The sequence below is a fragment of the Bombina bombina genome, chromosome 1 (genome assembly GCF_027579735.1).
Source record: "Bombina bombina isolate aBomBom1 chromosome 1, aBomBom1.pri, whole genome shotgun sequence".
NCBI classification, from domain to species: domain Eukaryota; kingdom Metazoa; phylum Chordata; class Amphibia; order Anura; family Bombinatoridae; genus Bombina; species Bombina bombina.
Window position 1 is genome coordinate 875,066,965 of NC_069499.1, and position 18,906 is coordinate 875,085,870.

The following is an 18,906-nucleotide window of genomic DNA, read 5'->3' on the forward strand; positions in this document are numbered from 1 at the left end:
CCATCTCTAACATTTTTAAGCAAGTTAAAAAAAAAATTTCTTTCATAAAATGGTTATTTAATCAGATCACACTCTCTGCATTAATCATATATAACCCCAATTATAGATGGTTAATATTAGGTTATTTTTTTCTGATTATTCTGATACCAAATATGTTATATTATTAACATTTTATTATATTAAGGTAATTTAACACTGCCAATTACTAGCCCAAAATGCATCACAACTTTGTCAGCATTCTGGCACTTCTTTGCAAATAACAGCCTATTTTTATTTCAGTATTGTACTGTATTCCAAGTGAATCCTGTCTATGTAGATCTGAAATAAAAAAAATAAATGTCAATAATCACCTCTCCTCAGGTCCACAAACATCCACTCATGTTTTCAAACACACAGAGGCCAAGATATTCATGCCTTCAAAATATACACATATCATATCCATTAAAATATATACAGTTGTTTTAAAATCATAATGTAAGTCATGTGCCTTCACTGTATTATCCTAACGTAACGTTCTAACTGCCCTTTCAGTAACTTCAGAGTCCCTGTCTCCCATTCACTACATGGGGTCCCCTGTATCAAAGGGCAGATGCTGAAAATCTCACATGACTTGTCACCTGAGCTAGATTCCTAGGTATATTGGGAGGGGTAAATAGATTTTATCTCACATTCCCAAGCAATCATACATATGGTCTTCTGAAACTGTGGCTACATTTTAATTAAACCAAATGTTGTATTGTCAAGCTTTTGGAGACATCCTGGAGATGTGTATTCAGAATTTTACCTGTGTTAATGGAAGAAGTGGGGGAAGAGCTGAACATGATTGAAGTCAGTTTGTCTGAGAGGAATGAATCAATTTTTTTTTTTTTTCTCAGTGAAATATCTGATCAAAAATACAGATTTATTAATCTTGAGATATATGATTAAAATATATATATTTATTAACCTCACATATACCATGACATAAATCCCCCTTCCAATTTTAAATAGATGTAGGACACATGTATTTAAATTGGCCTAAAGTCAATGGTATTTGATGAGGATCAACCGTATATCTCAGTTCATTTTATGACACTTCATTCTCCCTCTATGACTTGTAGTTGGGATCTGGGATGACACGCTCGCAATTGATTGATATGGACCCATTTATCTATGAAACTTTCATTTTTGGGGATCCGTATTTTATAGGCCACTGGAGATATTTTGTCAGTAATGACGAAAGGACCTTTCCATGAGGGAAGAAATTTCTTCTCCCTAACCTGATCTCTTCCAAAGTTGTAAAGATAAACTTTATCATTTATTTCATATTCCTTTTTGGATGTTTTGAGATCATAATAGGTTTTAGTGGCAGTTGCGGCTCTTTCTAAATTCCTTTGAGCAAATGCAAAGGCATATTGCAGGTGCTTTCTTAAGTTTTCCACATATTGATGTGTATTGGCAGCGTTTATCAAATTTTGGTCTGATGTACGGTACAGCAGATGCTGAGGTAGAACCATTCTTCTACCAGTCATCAGCTCAAAAGGTGACATCTTGGTAGCACTACTTGGAGTTGCCCTTAATGCCATTAAGACTAGAGGTAGTTTTATATCCCAGTCTTTACCTGTTTCACTCACAAACTTTTTGAGGATTTTAACAATGGACTGGTTGTAACGCTCTACACCACCACTTGAGGCAGCTCTATAAGCAATATGGAGCTTTCTTTTAACCCCTAGTATTTTCCACATTTTTGTCATCACTTCGCTAGTGAAGTGGGTCCCCCGATCTGATTCGATTCTTTGGGGCAAACCAAATCTGGAAAATACATGGTTGATGAGCAATGCTGCACATGTTTCAGCACTATTGTTAGGTGCACTAATGCACTCTACCCATTTAGTGAACAGGCATGTCACTGTTAACATGTACTTGTTACCTCTTGATGATCTTGTTACTGGACCGATAAAATCAATTTGTATATCTGACCATGGCATTACCATCCCCCTCTTCTGCAATGGCGCTCTATGCGTTGGTGCAGTGGGTTGGAACTGTGGACAGATTAAACACCCTTGACAGTAGGTTTGAACATCTTTCAACATGTGTGGCCAAAAAGCGTAATCACACAATATTTCATATGTGAGTTTGGCACCACGATGACCAGAGGTGGGAGCATCATGGGCATGTTGAAGCATTAGACCTCTGAACTTGGTGGGTACTACCCACTGCTGGATGCCAGTTTTGGAGGTTTTAATTAATAAACCATCCTGTAACTTGAATTGTGATCTAGATTTTATTAAGATTCTAAGATCTTCTTTGCCAATACAATCATCTTTTGAGATGGGGTTGCTTTCAGGATCTTCTATGTGTTTATAGAAGATGCCTACAATGGGGTCTTCTTTTTGACTAGTGATCAGGTCCTCACTAGGAGAATCCTGACTCCATTGTACTAAGTTAGGCTCACTCTGTTGTTTTGCCTGGTTTCTGGTAATGGCTTCTACCTGAATTGCACCCATTAAGTGGTCAATATTAAGGAGTTCTCCAGTTATGGCTCTTTGTTTGGCTAATGAATCCGCAAGGTCATTGCCTTCCTTATCAGGACCTAGAACTCTGGAATGACCCTTGGTCTTTTTCCAGTGTATGGTTAAATCATTGGATACTACCAGATTATCAATCTCGCAGAACAACTTGCCATGCTTGACTGGTTTGTTATTGCTTTTCTGCATGCCATTTCTTTTCCAAGTTGGCAGGTATTCAACAAAACTGTCACGTACATAATTTGAGTCAGTTATGATCACAAATTCATGAATACCATGTTCAATAGCCATTTCAATGGTTTTGAAAACAGCAGTTAGTTCTGCAACTTGACTGGATCTTGGCCCAATGTTGAAACCTACAGATATATTTGAGACTCCATTTGTCCAAGTTATACCAATGCCAGCGACTAATCTGCGCTCACTATCAATAGTGGCGTGGTAAGAACAACCATCAACATACACCCAAGGTAATGTTTGACAATGGTCCTCATTGTATATTTTATATGGGGAAAGCAATTGTTCCTCCAGAAAATCATCTTCTGATAATTCTTCCCCAGGATCTCTAGCAGTACAGTCGTGGAGCTCAGCAAGCCCTTGTGCGACTGGATTCTTTTTATTCTGTTTGTAGCGAATTTCTAAGGGCCAGCCTTGTAAGGAAAGAGTCCACGCTGTTATGCGGCTATTAAACAGATTCCCATCTCTTATTCTCTCACTTTGCAAATATAGCAAAGGCTGGTGGGCCGTTTCTACAATAATTTTCTCGCCCTGTATATAGCTGCGGAAATTTTGTAGAGCCCATACAGTAGATAAGAGGGCTTTTTCGCAATCGCTAAATTTTATTTCTACTGGGGATAGATTTTTGCTCGCATAAGCAATGGCTTTGTTCAAATTATCATGCTTTTGGTATAACACAGCACTCATGCTTATATCTGTGTAACCTGTCTCTAAGAAGAAAGGTTTACCACCTTCAGGGTACGCTAAGCAAGGTGCTTGAGTGAGTTTTCTCTTCAGCTCTCTGATGGCTGTCTCTTGAGACTCACTCCAGTGCCATTTCACATCTTTCTTTAGAAGAAGTAGTAGTGGTTTAGCTAATTCCGCATAATTATCAATGAATTTGCGAGAATAATTTGTCATACCCAGGAATGATCTCAATTCCTTTAAGTTAGTTGGGTTTTTAGAATTCACTATAGCTTCCACCTTTTTCTTTTGGGGATTTAATCCTTCAGAGGTAACTTCATGTCCCAAGAAGTTTACACGAGTGCGGCACCATTGAGCTTTTTGCAGGGATAATTTGACACCTGCCCTTTTAAGTTGGCTGAGGACGTGTTTAAGCTCTGCGATGTGTTTTTCAAAGTCTGTGCTTTTGATTAAAACATCATCAACGTAAGATAAGGTCCCCCTTTCCAGTGCGTCAGGCATAGCCTTATGCATGAATACAGCAAATTCATGTCCAGAATTTATGTATCCAAATGGAAGTCTCTGGAATGCATACTGAACCTTTTGGAAGGAGAATGCTAGCTTATATTGGTCCTCTTCATGTACCTTTATGGTCCAATATCCCTGTGCACAATCAATGGCAGTGAATATTTTGGATCCTTGCATTTGTGCTAGGCACTGGTCAATCTATGGTACAGGCCAGCCAGACATGTATACTCGTTTGTTTAGCTGTCTTAAATCAGCACACAAACGCCATTGTCCATTGGGCTTAAGGACACCTAGAATAGGATTATTATAAGAGCTGTGCACCCGTCTGATAATACCTCTTTCTTCCAAATTCCTTATGATCTCTGCAAGAGAATCATATGAGGCTAAGGGAAGTCTGTATTGTTTGATAAATACAGGCGGCGCATTAGGATCTGTTTGTATTCTTGCAATGTGCAAGTCTGTGGTACCACAGTCATAAGAATCCTTAGCGAAAATATCCTTGTACTCCATCAGGAGTTCTCGCAGCTGTTGGCGTTCATCATCGCTAGAACAGCCATTGGCTAAGGATATTTGCTCTTCGACTATTTGCTGAAATCCTGGAAAGATTTCAGGCTGTCCTATTTCATAGGCTTCTTCCAACCTAGAGGTGAGGTCCCCTTGATTATAATTTACATTGCTCCCATGATTCTGGGTATTGGGGTAATCTTGCTGTTTGATTGGCTGATCAAACACTAGAGAGGCTTCTTCAATTTTACAGATGCCTTCCTCTGAGCTGAAGGGATAAATGGACTGAATATTAAATAGACCCTCTGGCATAGATGCAAAGGATTGTTCTATTAATTGTTCTTCAGTTAAGTATCCTTTAGGTATTAGCCCAATTACATTATTCTGGAATCCAAAAGTGTAATAACTTGATTCCAGTGCATATCCTATGGTAGTTCCCCTGGATAATGTTATATCCTGTGGGGTCATGTTATGCACAATAATATGTATTGGAACAGTTCCAATATTCACCATAGGAGTGTAAGTCACTGTGACACCCAGATTTTGTATTCTATGGGAGAGGCAAATCAGTGTTTCAGAAGTTTTTAATTTCTGACCCCTCTTTATCTGTAAGGGTAAAAGAAATTTATCAGCCCCAGCGGGAATTATGACATCGCTAGATACCTGCATATTTACAGCATATGGCAATTGCTGGTTTGATTTCAGGGCTGCATTTTCATCCTGAAATACTTCAGGGTCCCCCTTTAACCTGCTCCAGAGGCAAGAATTAATCAAATCTATTTGTATGGCATATCTATGTAAGATATCATTGCCAATGTATATTTGATTATGGGGAGTATTTAAAACTAAAAACAGGTGCTTCACTGACTTATTACCAATAGAGATAGATAATAAGCACTTAGCTGTGATGTTATAGCTTTCAGACCTGTCATCCAGGCCGTTGACACAGTGGTCTTGGGGAGAAAGATATTTAATCACTTTAGGTTCAGCTATTTGCGCTAATAAACCTTCGCTTATACAGCTAGCTTCCTGTTTTAAGTTTATTTTAGCATACTTGGTTTTACCAAGGTCATGCACTTGTATAGGGATAAATAGATCCTCTTTAACTCTCTCAATCCCTGTGAGGTATTGAGCGTGTCCTCCCCCCTTAGGGATTTTATGATCCCCCTTGTGGAGTAATATGGGTAATACATCGCCATCTAGGGAAATATTCGCTATCTTTCCAGGCGAAATTTTAAAAGTATTACCATCAGAGCCACTAAAAGGAGTCTGATCATCTATTTGTAGAATAGTGATTTCAGGTACAGAGTTATTTCTGAAATGAATCTCCACAACATCTGGTTTCTCTTCCACCACGTGACAGCTATGTCGGGCGCGAGATATACCAGATTTTTCATAATTGATAGGCCGTCTAACTTGTGACCAAATTACATTATTTATGCAATCAATTATGGTGCTTAATCGCTTCAGGAGATCACTACCAATAATTAAACGATCAGTTGGCAGATCCACTATAATGACAGGGTGTCTTATGACCCTGTTCCCCAATTTAAATTTTAACCAGGCAGTACCGTAGACTTTTAGAGAGTCACCCCCAACACCTATTAGAGAACCGTCAAATTCTTTTATTTTAGGTTTGTGGGGTGTTAGCTCATTTAGCTGTGTGTAGTACCTGTGGGATAAGATAGTTGCCTGTGACCCAGTGTCAATTAATCCCCTTATAGGGTTAGAGACTGAATATTGCAGCTCAACTAGTACATAATATCTTCCTGCAGTTTCTATCATTTCACACATAAAATTTGCATTCTTGTACATCTGTGGGCTTCGCCACGTTTTACCTGGATCCGCTGTGTCATTCGATGCAGAGGAAATTTCATACCTACCTGTTTCCCCTATGACAAGGTCAGCTGGGTTCTTGTGTACTGCATCTGTGGAAATAATGTTAAGAGAACACTGCAGAGGAAAAGTTTGGTTAATTTTTCCCGGCTGATGTCGCTCATTGTCACAGCTAATTTGTCCGTTTCCGGTCTGTGGGGAGATAACATGATTAGTATCGTTGATATTTATTACTACATTTTGTATATCTCTCCCCTCCCCTTCAGGTGATACTGCAGTATTTATGACTGTGCCTGTGGTCCACTGCTGACCACTGGCTGTACCCCTAAAAAAGTATTGTTCGGTTGCTGAGCCGTAGATTTTTGACTCATATTAGCGATTTGTTCGCTCAACCGATTTAATTGGGTAAACAGCATATCTACCTGATTGTACAAGTTACCTCTACCCCTGGGCCTATCTCTTGGTGCCCTATTGTACTGATTCCTGGACCATTGCGTTCCCTCAGAATCAGGGCCACTATTTCTATTCTGGCGTGGTTGCCCCTGGGGTTCAGCTTGTTCAGCGTTAGTACTTTGGGGAGCATTATATACCTGGGGTGTCTGGTTACCCTGAGAATATCTTCGCCGTCTATTGTATCTACCCTTGCGCGGATACCAATTATTTGGTGAGTATTCTCTTTGTGAGTAATTATTCACCTGATTATGTCCCCCACTTTGGTTATAGTCTCCCTGCGCCTCAACCTGTGTAGGGGGAGGGGCAGAATTAAACCTCTGTGGAGATGGCCTGTTTTGACTGGCCACCTCTGCATAAGTCCTCTTGTTAGACTCCAAATTGAGGGGGCTAGGTGACACCCTAGTTTCTGCCACAATTTTGGGTTTTGACTCCTTTTTAACCCCCTGCTCACTGGACTGCTGAATAGAGTATAACTTCGTACTCTCTTTGATCAGCCATTCCAATGAGCAGTCCTCATCAAAATCTCTAGCTAAGTTGATTTTGATGGGTGTAGGCAATGCTTCAAAAAATAAATTTACAAATTCTGAGCCATCGAATCTGGGATTATCTTCAGCCATACTGTACGCATTTTTCAATACAGAAAGGAATTCGACTGGACTCTGATTTGCACGACACTTTAAACCATATACCGCTATTTTCGCGGCAGTTTTAGTGCGATATTGCCCGAATTCTTTTCTGCATTGTTGTTTTACCCCATTCCAGGAATGAATATTCATATCCTTTAGTGAAACAAAGAATTTGTGATACCTACTGTCAAATACCCAAGGCAGAAATTCAATTTTCAATTTCTCACTTGTAACATTCATTATAGCTAACGCATTTTCAAAAGCCTGTAAATGATCAATTACAGATGTTGTTCCCTTATTGGAGAATATAGGTACTGCGCGTTGTACGAAGGTGATTATTTTATGGGAATCATAGACTTTATCAGACTTATTTTGGGATTCTCTGTTAGAGTTTCCCTCCCCCGCATCAGCTGCGCTACAGCTGTCCTCTGGATTTACATCCTGAGGGGATTGTCTATTTGGGAAATCTACTTCTGACCCGTTAGGGGTCATTTGTCTATGTTGTTCTATATATTTTCGTACCTCGTCCCTGACGCGTTCGCTAAAGGAGTTAGCATTATCTGTATTATTCTCATTGCTAATATAGGGGTTTTCATTATGGCGATATGACCTTTTTAAATCGCTTAATTCTCTCTGGCTTTGCGCAAGCTGTTTATTTAAATCTTGTATCTGCGCGATTAAGTCCATATTGTGCTTATCTAAGGTGGCTAGGTTTTGGGCAAATTCATCCATTTTATTTTTGGCTATTTTTAAACCCTCTTCGCGTCTGCGCGAGGAACGAATACTATTTTCTAGCTCCTGTATTTGCAATCGTTTGTCTGTGACACAAAACGACATTTCGTCAATTATGCATATTAAAAGGGGCCAGGATTTTAGTATTAGTTCGTCTCGCTTTTTGGGAGCTTCGCATTGATTAATCATTAATAATTCCTGGAAGAATTCATTCTCTTCATTCCACATATTATTATTAACGGTAATATTTTTAGCCCTAGTTTCAAGCATATCCATAAAATCATTTAATTCACCCGCAATATTAAACTTCCCTTTAAGGTAACTTAAGATATCTTTCTTAAGGACCTAACCTTTAGTAATAGGTATGGTTATGGGACCAATTTCATTGCTATGTATAGAATTAAATGAGTCACTTCTGGCTACAGACATTATTGTATTGGTTTAGTATTTATTTAACTAAAATGCTAATACAATTTTTGCCGATAAAAAGAGAGAAAAATTTTATATTTCAAAAACAATATATTATTAATTTTGAAATATGAAAAATTAATATTCCGAAATATGAAAAATTAATATTTTTGATTAACTTTGAAATTATGAAAAATTAATATTTTTGACTAATTTTGAAATATGAAAAATTTATATTTTTATTAATTTTTCAAAATTAATCTTTAATAATATTTCAAGATATTAATGTCAATCTCGAAATATGAAAATTAATATTTCAACTTTTCAAAAAAAAAATATATCTTCAAAATATTAATATCGAAATATGAATTTTTTTTTTTTTCTCTTTTATAATAATTTCTGTTTATTTACAAATATATTATATCAATTATGATGGATATTATTAAATCTCAGCAGTGCCTCCAATTATTATGTCAGTATATTTATGAAAATCTTAGCAGTGCTATCCAAATAATATATATAAGTTTATGGCAGGGTTATAAACACAATACAAAGAAATAGAAACCCTTATCAACCATGCACCTACTAGACCATACAATTAATATAAATATCTGAATTCTTTTATTTAGTTAATATCCATAAACATATTGAAGTATACTTGCAATAAAAGGAAATGAAACAAAATTTATATGCGTTAAAACCAACTCTTAAGATATGCTATCCTTCTTACAAAACCCAGAAAGATATACCTTCACAATTCAGCCTTTTATTTATTTAACACAATGGGACTAAAAACCTTTAACATCCAAGCAATACAATTCTAAACAGTGTTTATAAAACAATAGGATAATATATATATTCTGCTATTTAACTGCAATTTATCCTAATACAAAATTAACTGACAATATCAGAACTTGCATAGATGAGTTACTTGGTCAATCAGACGCAGATTTAAACAATATATATATATAGGCTGTGAAATGCTAACTTAAAAAGAAAAACACACTGCTTCTTTAAATCTATTAAATACAAATTAACTATGCATATAACTTATCTTACAAAAACCTTGTATACATCACCCAAATAAACAGCAATCCGGTTCCCAATGTTTTGCAACGGATCCAATTCACCTCAGAAATTCAAAATTGGGGTAAAGCATATGGAGTCCAATGGTAGATGTGTGCTTTTGATTAATAACTGCCGCAGTTACTCCTTTCTGGCTCAAAATAACACAACCCTTTTTAGTCTCTATGCTGGGGTTTTAAATCATCTGATCTCACCCCTCCCCTTTTTGATTATTTATCAGTCATTGGTGAATATTGGAAACGCCCACGGCCTTGTCTTGGATTAGTTCTTTGCAACTGAACATGGATTGGTTTATTTGGTAAATGTGTTGTCAAGGAAATGCATTCTTTGCAACAACCAATCATCTCATGGTTGCAATTCCGCATCATAATACTAGGTGGCAGCAGACGTACAAACAAACAAATACAACAAGACCATCTCTAACATTTTTAAGCAAGTTAAAAAAAAAATTTCTTTCATAAAATGGTTATTTAATCAGATCACACTCTCTGCATTAATCATATATAACCCCAATTATAGATGGTTAATATTAGGTTATTTTTTTCTGATTATTCTGATACCAAATATGTTATATTATTAACATTTTATTATATTAAGGTAATTTAACACTGCCAATTACTAGCCCAAAATGCATCACAACTTTGTCAGCATTCTGGCACTTCTTTGCAAATAACAGCCTATTTTTATTTCAGTAGTGTATTCCAAGTGAATCCTGTCTATGTAGATCTGAAATAAAAAAAATAAATGTCAATAATCACCTCTCCTCAGGTCCACAAACATCCACTCATGTTTTCAAACACACAGAGGCCAAGATATTCATGCCTTCAAAATATACACATATCATATCCATTAAAATATATACAGTTGTTTTAAAATCATAATGTAAGTCATGTGCCTTCACTGTATTATCCTAACGTAACGTTCTAACTGCCCTTTCAGTAACTTCAGACTCCCTGTCTCCCATTCACTACATGGGGTCCCCTGCATCAAAGGGCAGATGCTGAAAATCTCACATGACTTGTCACCTGAGCTAGATTCCTAGGTATATTGGGAGGGGTAAATAGATTTTATCTCACATTCCCAAGCAATCATACATATGGTCTTCTGAAACTGTGGCTAAATTTTAATTAAACCAAATGTTGTATTGTCAAGCTTTTGGAGACATCCTGGAGATGTGTATTCAGAATTTTACCTGTTAATTGAAGAAGTGGGGGAAGAGCTGAACATGATTGAAGTCAGTTTGTCTGAGAGGAATGAATCAATTTTTTTTTTTTTTTCTCAGTGAAATATCTGATCAAAAATACAGATTTATTAATCTTGAGATATATGATTAAAATATATATATTTATTAACCTCACATATACCATGACAATATATATATATATATATATATATATATATATATATATATATATATATATATATATATATATATATATATATATATATATATATATATATATATATATATATATATCTATAAACACACACAAACATACATACATATACCTATTAAGGGATAAGGAAGTATTAAATGTCAAGGTTTTTATGGAGGCAGAGAAGGAGGAAGATAACAGAGGGAGAGAGAACAAAAAAGGGGAACAGGGAGGACACAGAAAGAGAGTAGAGACAGGGAGGGAGGGAGAGTAGAGATAGGGAGGGAGGGCAGAGAGAGAAAATGAAACCTGACAAAGGGAGAACGACCAAAGAGAAGGAGAGAGACCAGAGAGAAGGAGAGAGAGCAGAGGGAGGGAGAGACACCAGAGCGAGAGAGAGCAAAGATAAGGAGTGAGAGCACAGTGTTAGAGAAAGCAGATAGAGGGAGACACCAGAGAGAGGAATGGAGAGACCAGAGAAAGGGAGGGAGAAGCCAGAGGGAGGGATAAAGACTAGAGAGGGAGGGAAAGAGAACATAGGGAGTGAGAGACCACAGAGAGAGTGAAAGAGCAGAGGGAGGGAGAAACCACAGAGACACCAGGCGATCACCAACTGCTCCATGCTTGTGCCTACTCTGCTGTGGTGCCCTAAGGCGGTTGCCTATTCGGCCTTATGGAAGCGCCGGCACTGATTGCAGCATAAGTTCACAGCTTTTATATATTACCCAGCACATAGTTGCGTAAGCCGTAAGATCATGAATCCCCTCAACGCTTCTATGTATTCATTATATTAATCTCTTTCAAATGTATTATTATGTATTGCTTCCAGAGCAGAACCTGGGTAGCGCTTGCTGATTGGTGGCTAAATATTTCTGTAGCCACCAATCAGCAAGCACTACCCAGGGTGCTGAACCAAAAATTGGCCTGCTCCTAAGCTTACATCCCTTCTTTTTCAAATAAAGATACCAAGAGAATGAAGAAACATTGATAATAGGAGTAAATTAGAAAGTTGCTTAAAGGGATAGTCTAGTCAAGATTAAATGTTCATGATTCAGACAGAGCATGCAATTTTAAGCAACTTTCTATTTTGCTCCTATTATCAATTTTATCTTCGTTCTCTTGGTATCTTTATTTGTGAAAGTAAGAATTTAAGCTTAGGTAGCATTTGCTGATGGGTGTTTAAATGTAGCCAGGGTGCTGAACTCCTAAACTTTAATTCCAGCCATTTCAAATATAGATATCAAGAGAATATGAAAAAAAGGAACAGATTAGAAAGTTGCTTAAAATTGCATGCTCTACCTGAATCATAAAAGAAAAAATTGGGTTTCATATCCCTTTAAGTAACCTTTCACACTGCACAATATACTTAGGGCTAGATTACAAGTGGAGCACTATTTTACGCTTCCGCTCGAGTGTTAGAAGTAAGATTTTTTGTGCATGTTGGGTTGCGCTCGTATTATGAGTTGAAAGTCAACTGTTTTCGCTCACACGCTAACCAGACACGCATAAAAAGCAGCTTAGAATATCCCATGCACGATAACCTATTCCCCCATAGTCAATGGAGCAAAAAAAGTGGGGGGAAAAATCTATCACCCTATGATTGCATATTCTCAAGTGCGCTAACCCAACATGAAAATATGAATATTTCATATTTCAATGTTCTTCACATAGAATATGTTCTATTTATTCATAAATATGAATAAATATATATATATATATATATGATTTTTTTTTGTAATATATATATATATATATATATGATGTTTTTTTTGTAATATATATATATATATATATATATATATATATGTTTTTTTTGTAATATATATATATATATATATATATATATATATATATATATATATATATATATATATATATATATATATATGATGTTTTTTTTTGTAAAATATATATATATATATATATATATATATGATGTTTTTTTTGTAAAATATATATATATATATGATGTTTTTTTTGTAAAATATATATATATATATATATATGATGTTTTTTTGGTAAAATATATATATATATATATATATATATATATATATATATAATTCCAGGCAGAGTATGGCACTCACAAATCTTTGACCGGGGTGCTGCAGCAGGCAAAGCATACACAACAAAAAGAAGCAGGCACTCACCGGTATTTAAATAAAGGATATCTTTTAATCCCACAAGGTGTGACGTTTTGCAGTATTACCTCCTTCCTCAGACATCCGACATGGGCCCGATCCGATATGCAGCATCGCCCACAAAACCCGGCGACGCCAAATTTTGCGTGGGTTTGGTATCCTATATACGGCGTAACCTAGAAGTTACGCTCGTATATTTCTGCCTTCGCCCGTAGTTTTTTGGGCCATAGACAGGTATACCAAACCCGCGCAGTTTGGTATCCAATATACAGCGTAAGTACTTACGTGGCGAAAATGGAGAAATCTTACTCCATTTTCACCTCGCCACAAATTGCAGGCGTAGTAAGCCTTACGCTGTCTATTGGAGCCCCGTAACTCCCTAAACAAGCTACAAAATAAAGCCTAACACCTAACGCATGCGCAATGTCTATCTACCTGTCAACCGCGATCCCCCGCCGCAATCCCTAATAAAGTATTTAACCCCTAAACCGCCGCTCCCGGACCCCGCCGCCACCTACATTAAATGTATAACCCCCTAATGTGATCCCCCTACACCGTCGCCACCTACATTACATACCCCCTAATGTGAGCCCCTTACACCACCGCCATCTACATTACCTACCCCCTAATGTGAGCTCCTTACACCGCCGCCATCTACATTACATACCCCCTAATGTGAGCTCCTATCCCGCCGCCAGCTATATTAAAATTATTAACCCCTAATCTAATCCCCCTACACCGCCGCCAGCTATATTAAAATTATTAACCCCTAATCTAATCCCCCTACACCGCAGCCAGCTATATTAAAATTATTAACCCCTAATCTAATCCCCCTAAACCGCCGCCAGCTATATTAAAATTATTAACCCCTAATTTAATCCCCCTATACCGCCGCCAGCTATATTAAATACATTAACCCCTAATTTAATCCCCTAAAGTAATCACCTCTATTACTAGCCCTTAAAAGGGCTTTTTGCGTGGCATTACCCCAAAGTAAACAGCTCTATTGCCAGCCCTTAAAAGGGCTTTTTGCAGGGCTTTGCCCCAAAGAAATCAGCTCTTTTACCAGCCCTTAAAAGGGCTTTTGGCGGGGCATTGTCACAAAGAAATCAGCTCTTTTGCCTATAATCTAAATCCCCCTACACCGCCGCCACCTATAATAAATGTATTACCCCCTAATCTAATCCCCCTACACCGCCGCCACCTATATTAAATAGATTAACCCCTAATCTGACCCCCCTACACCGCCGCCACCTATATTAACTATATTAACCCTAATTATATTAGGGTTAATATAGTTAATATCGTTATTATATTATATATATATATTAAGTATAATAACCCTATCTAACTCTAACACCCCTAACTAAATTCTTATTAAAATAAATCTAATTAATATTAATATTATTAATTAAAATATTCCTATTTAAATCTAAATACTTACCTATAAAATAAATCCTAAAATAGCTACAATGTAATTAATAATTACATTGTAGCTATTTTAGGGTTTATATTTATTTTACAGGTAACTTGGTATTTATTTTAACTAGGTACAATAGCTATTAAATAGTTAATAACTATTTAATTGCTACCTTGTTAAAATAATTACCAATTTACCTGTAAAATAAATCCTAACCTACGTTACAAATACACCTACACTATCAATAAATTAAATAAACTACAAATATCTAAACTAAAATACAATTAAATAAACTAAACTAAATTACATAAAAACAAAACACTAAATTACAAAAAATAAAAAAAGATTACAAGAATTTTAAGCTAATTACACCTATTCTAAGCCCCCTAATAAAATAACAAAGCCCCCCAAAATAAAAAAAATTCCCTACCCTAATCTAAATTAAAAAAGTTAACAGCTCTATTACCTTACCAGCCCTTAAAAGGGCTTTTTGCGGGGCATGCCCCAAAGAAATCAGCTCTTTTGCCTGTAAAAACCCCCCACAATACCACCCCCCAACATTACAACCCACCACCAACATACCCCTACTCTAAACCCACCCAAATCCCCCTTAAAAAAACCTAACACTAAGCCCCAGAAGATCTCCCTACCTTGAGTCGTCTTCACCCAGCGAAACGCGTCAGTGCAGTGTGGAGGATGCTTTTTAATCTTTAAATGTTAAGATAGAACCTGTTCTAACCATGTGTTACTGAACGATATTATGGTGAACAGATATAGTGGAAGTATTGGTGGATATTAGTTAATTGACACCAGTAGACTATAAAGCAGCAGGGATGATGGTTGATAACATCTAATAACTCGCGCTAATGAAAATAGCAAATCCAAGGGAGAGGAAAATTCTCTGTTGGCCGAATAATGGCATATATCTTTAGTAATTGCATTGAGTATAAGTGCAACTGCTCACAGTGCAATCCAAACCTCAGAAAAATAGTGAAACTAAAGGTGGGCACCTGTTAACCGACACCAGTGGAAACACAAATTGGTAGGGATAATGGTTTAAAATATTGACTAACCTACGCTGGTGTAAACAGTATATCTCAAGTGTAAATTACTATTGGCTGAACAACAGCACATAAATTCAGCAGTTATATTGAACATAAGTGCAACTGCACACAGTACAATTCAAAGGGATATATTAACCCCAGAATAGTAGTGGAATTTAAGGTGGACATTAGCTAATCGATACCAGTGGACCCAAAATCAGCAGGGATAATGGTTTAAAACATTCATTAACTTGCGCTGGTTAAAATAGCAAACTATAAGGGGAAATTACTGTTGGCTGAATAACGGCATATAATTCTAACAGTAGTATCGTATACAAGTGCAATCGCACCCAGTACAACCCAAAGGGATACATTTATTATAGAATATAGATACAGAAACACTTTATAACGGCATACAAATCTTACAGCTGTATCGAACATAAGAGCAAATGCACCTAGTACAACCCAAAAGGATAACTTTGTCATATAATATAGATACATAACGGCACATAAATCCTACAGCTGCATCGTATGCACCCAGTATAACCCAAAAGGGTAAATTTGTTATATAATATAGACATATAAATGCAATATGTGTTAATAAGTATATATATATAATTTAATATATTTTTTATGTCGTCAGAGACATACAAATCTATCATCTACCAGTGAGAACAAAGCGTAAGATTATATAACATAACCGAAACAGGTGCACATTAACTACCCGTTGTCAGTGAACAGATAACAACATGAAATAATCTAAGAAATGCTGAGACACCTATAGAAATGGTAGGAACCAAGAAAAACAATATATAGACCTAACTCCTGTCTATGATATTTAAAGCGATTATATAAAGCTCTATTCTGAACGAGACAACATAATATTCAACTAGTTGTTCTAACTATAAATCCCTATCATGAAGATATAGGTGAAACACAGGCATATACCTAAATTGACAGGCAGTATAATCAATTTCACACACATTAATTAATAAATAGCCATAGACGATTCTCCATCCCACCATACTAATGTTATATAATCTGCCAACAATTTACCACATTTATAATTATGCTTGCCATATACGGAAAACCAACCAACTGAGAATGATACAACTCAACAAGCTGTGACGGCTAATTCTAACCAGAATGATTGATTTAGAATAATATGATGATCATATCAGTTTGATTTATGTGATATGAGAAATATACGCATACAGAATAGGAGATTTATTATTATTTGTGAGTCAATACAATGAGCTGTAACGGCTAAACTCTATCTTAGCCGAACAGACACGTACAGTTAAATACATATGATGCTCATGCACCAATTTAGTACATCTTGATACCACATTAACCCTTTGCGATAATATCCATAATTATGCAAGAGATGAACTAGTCCCAACCATTACAACACACTCTGTTAAGCTAGATACTATATCTCTTTAACCTAAGTGAAATTAACCAACACTAGGTATTAGAATATACCACAAACCGTATGATGATGCCTTATAATATACTGTACTAAGTATTGATAATAAAGTATTACATTCACCATTACCCAGGTTCTATCTAACATTTGTGATTTTAACCATTTGAGTGTTTTTGTTCTAACATAATTTTTAACACAATAATAAAAGTTAAATTTTAACCTATTCTGTAAATTCTTGCCTCTAAGTCTGGGTATTAGAGTGCTATAAGTGCATACTGTCCAGTGGAACAATTCTAGTTTCACATTCTTTCAGTATATATTAATTTATGCACAAGCACTAACCCAGTGATACCAACAGAATAATACAAGTGAAAAATTTGAACTGGAACGGATCCAGTCTTCACTATACTGAAATTTTAACAAAGTGGAGTCTGCCAAAAAAGTGGAGTAGCAACTGCTACTTGAAGTTGAAAGTCCCTTACACATGTGCCTCTATTAGAAGCAAGCACCACTTACTGGGTGGGTTGCCAGTGGCCCATATCTCCTCTTAGAGGATAAAAAAGTGCCTAACAAATCATTCGCAGGAGGTCGAAGCACTGCAGCCAGTTTTTAAGTGATGGGATCTATACGCTTTAGCATATTGATTCTTTTTTTTTTTTCCATCAATTTATTGACATTACAATGAAGTTACAGGTTGTTATTTTACACTTAGTACATATCCGTTATTGGTAATTATACCTGTTTGGAATATATATTGAATGATGGATAGAACATTTAAACTAATAACAATTAACAGTAACCACCCTCAATAAGGGCATTGCTCGCTCGCTACTATATACATGTAATAAATTCTCTGTCTTTTAATAGAGTCTCTTTGTTTTCTCTGTGTTCCAAGTCCTTCTCTAAGGTGTCCCTTCTATGGGATATCTCTCTCCTAGTTGTTCCACATTTTGGGTAGATAGACCTTGAAAGAACAGCAGAGTATTTCAAATGTTCAGGCAAGAACATGAGATATAATAATAAGGGTATTAACAAAAATAACCGTTCTTAACCAGTTAAGGAGAGAAAGAGTTGCAAAAGTAAGAGAAAGATAAATAAAAGGAAAAAGGAGGGTTTTTTCAGTACTTCAATAATGTGTGGGAACTGCAATCAGCAGTAGCATATTGAGTCTAATACAAGGTCAAGTATTAAACACAAAAACCAGATATCTGACACAGTATATGACGAAGGTCAAGTATTAAACACAAAAAACAGATATCTGACACAGTATATGCCGAAGGTCAAGTATTAAACACAAAAACCAGATATCTGACACAGTATATGCCGAAGGTCAAGTATTAAACACAAAAACCAGATATCTGACACAGTATATGCCGAAGGTCAAGTATTAAACACAAAAACCAGATATCTGACACAGTATATGCCGAAGGTCAAGTATTAAACACAAAAACCAGATATCTGACACAGTATATGCCGTGGTATCAGGGAGAATCCCTACTAGTAAATACTACACCTAGGGTAGAGAAGGTGATAGTTCCTCTGTCTGCATTAGTTCATGGGCATGTACACTGTAAAGTGAGATGCAGATGGGAAAATATTTAAGCTACTAACAAAAGTTCAATGTACTTCAGCTCTTTGCAGCAATATGAGGGGCTGCGCACCAGAAGACCAAAGCAAGGCCTCTTAGGGGACATCCCAGTTGAATAGAACAAACATTCTGCAATAGATCCATAATCCTAAGGCATTAGTATTCTCTCATGCCTGCAAATGAAGTTACATCTTCATAAGGATATACTACCTTTTAGGAACCTACAGGAGCATTAAAGGAATAGTCTAGTCAAAATTAAACTTTCATGATTCAGATAGAGCAGGCAATTTTAAGCAACTTTCTAATTTATTCCTATTATCAATTTTTCCTCA

General features: G+C 36.3%; 1 protein-coding gene across 1 annotated transcript in view; it reads left to right on the plus strand.

The window, feature by feature from the left end:
- Positions 1–18,906, plus strand: part of LOC128661452 (capping protein, Arp2/3 and myosin-I linker protein 3-like) — a 204,788-nt gene that overhangs the window by 75,269 nt on the left and 110,613 nt on the right. The window lies entirely within an intron of this gene.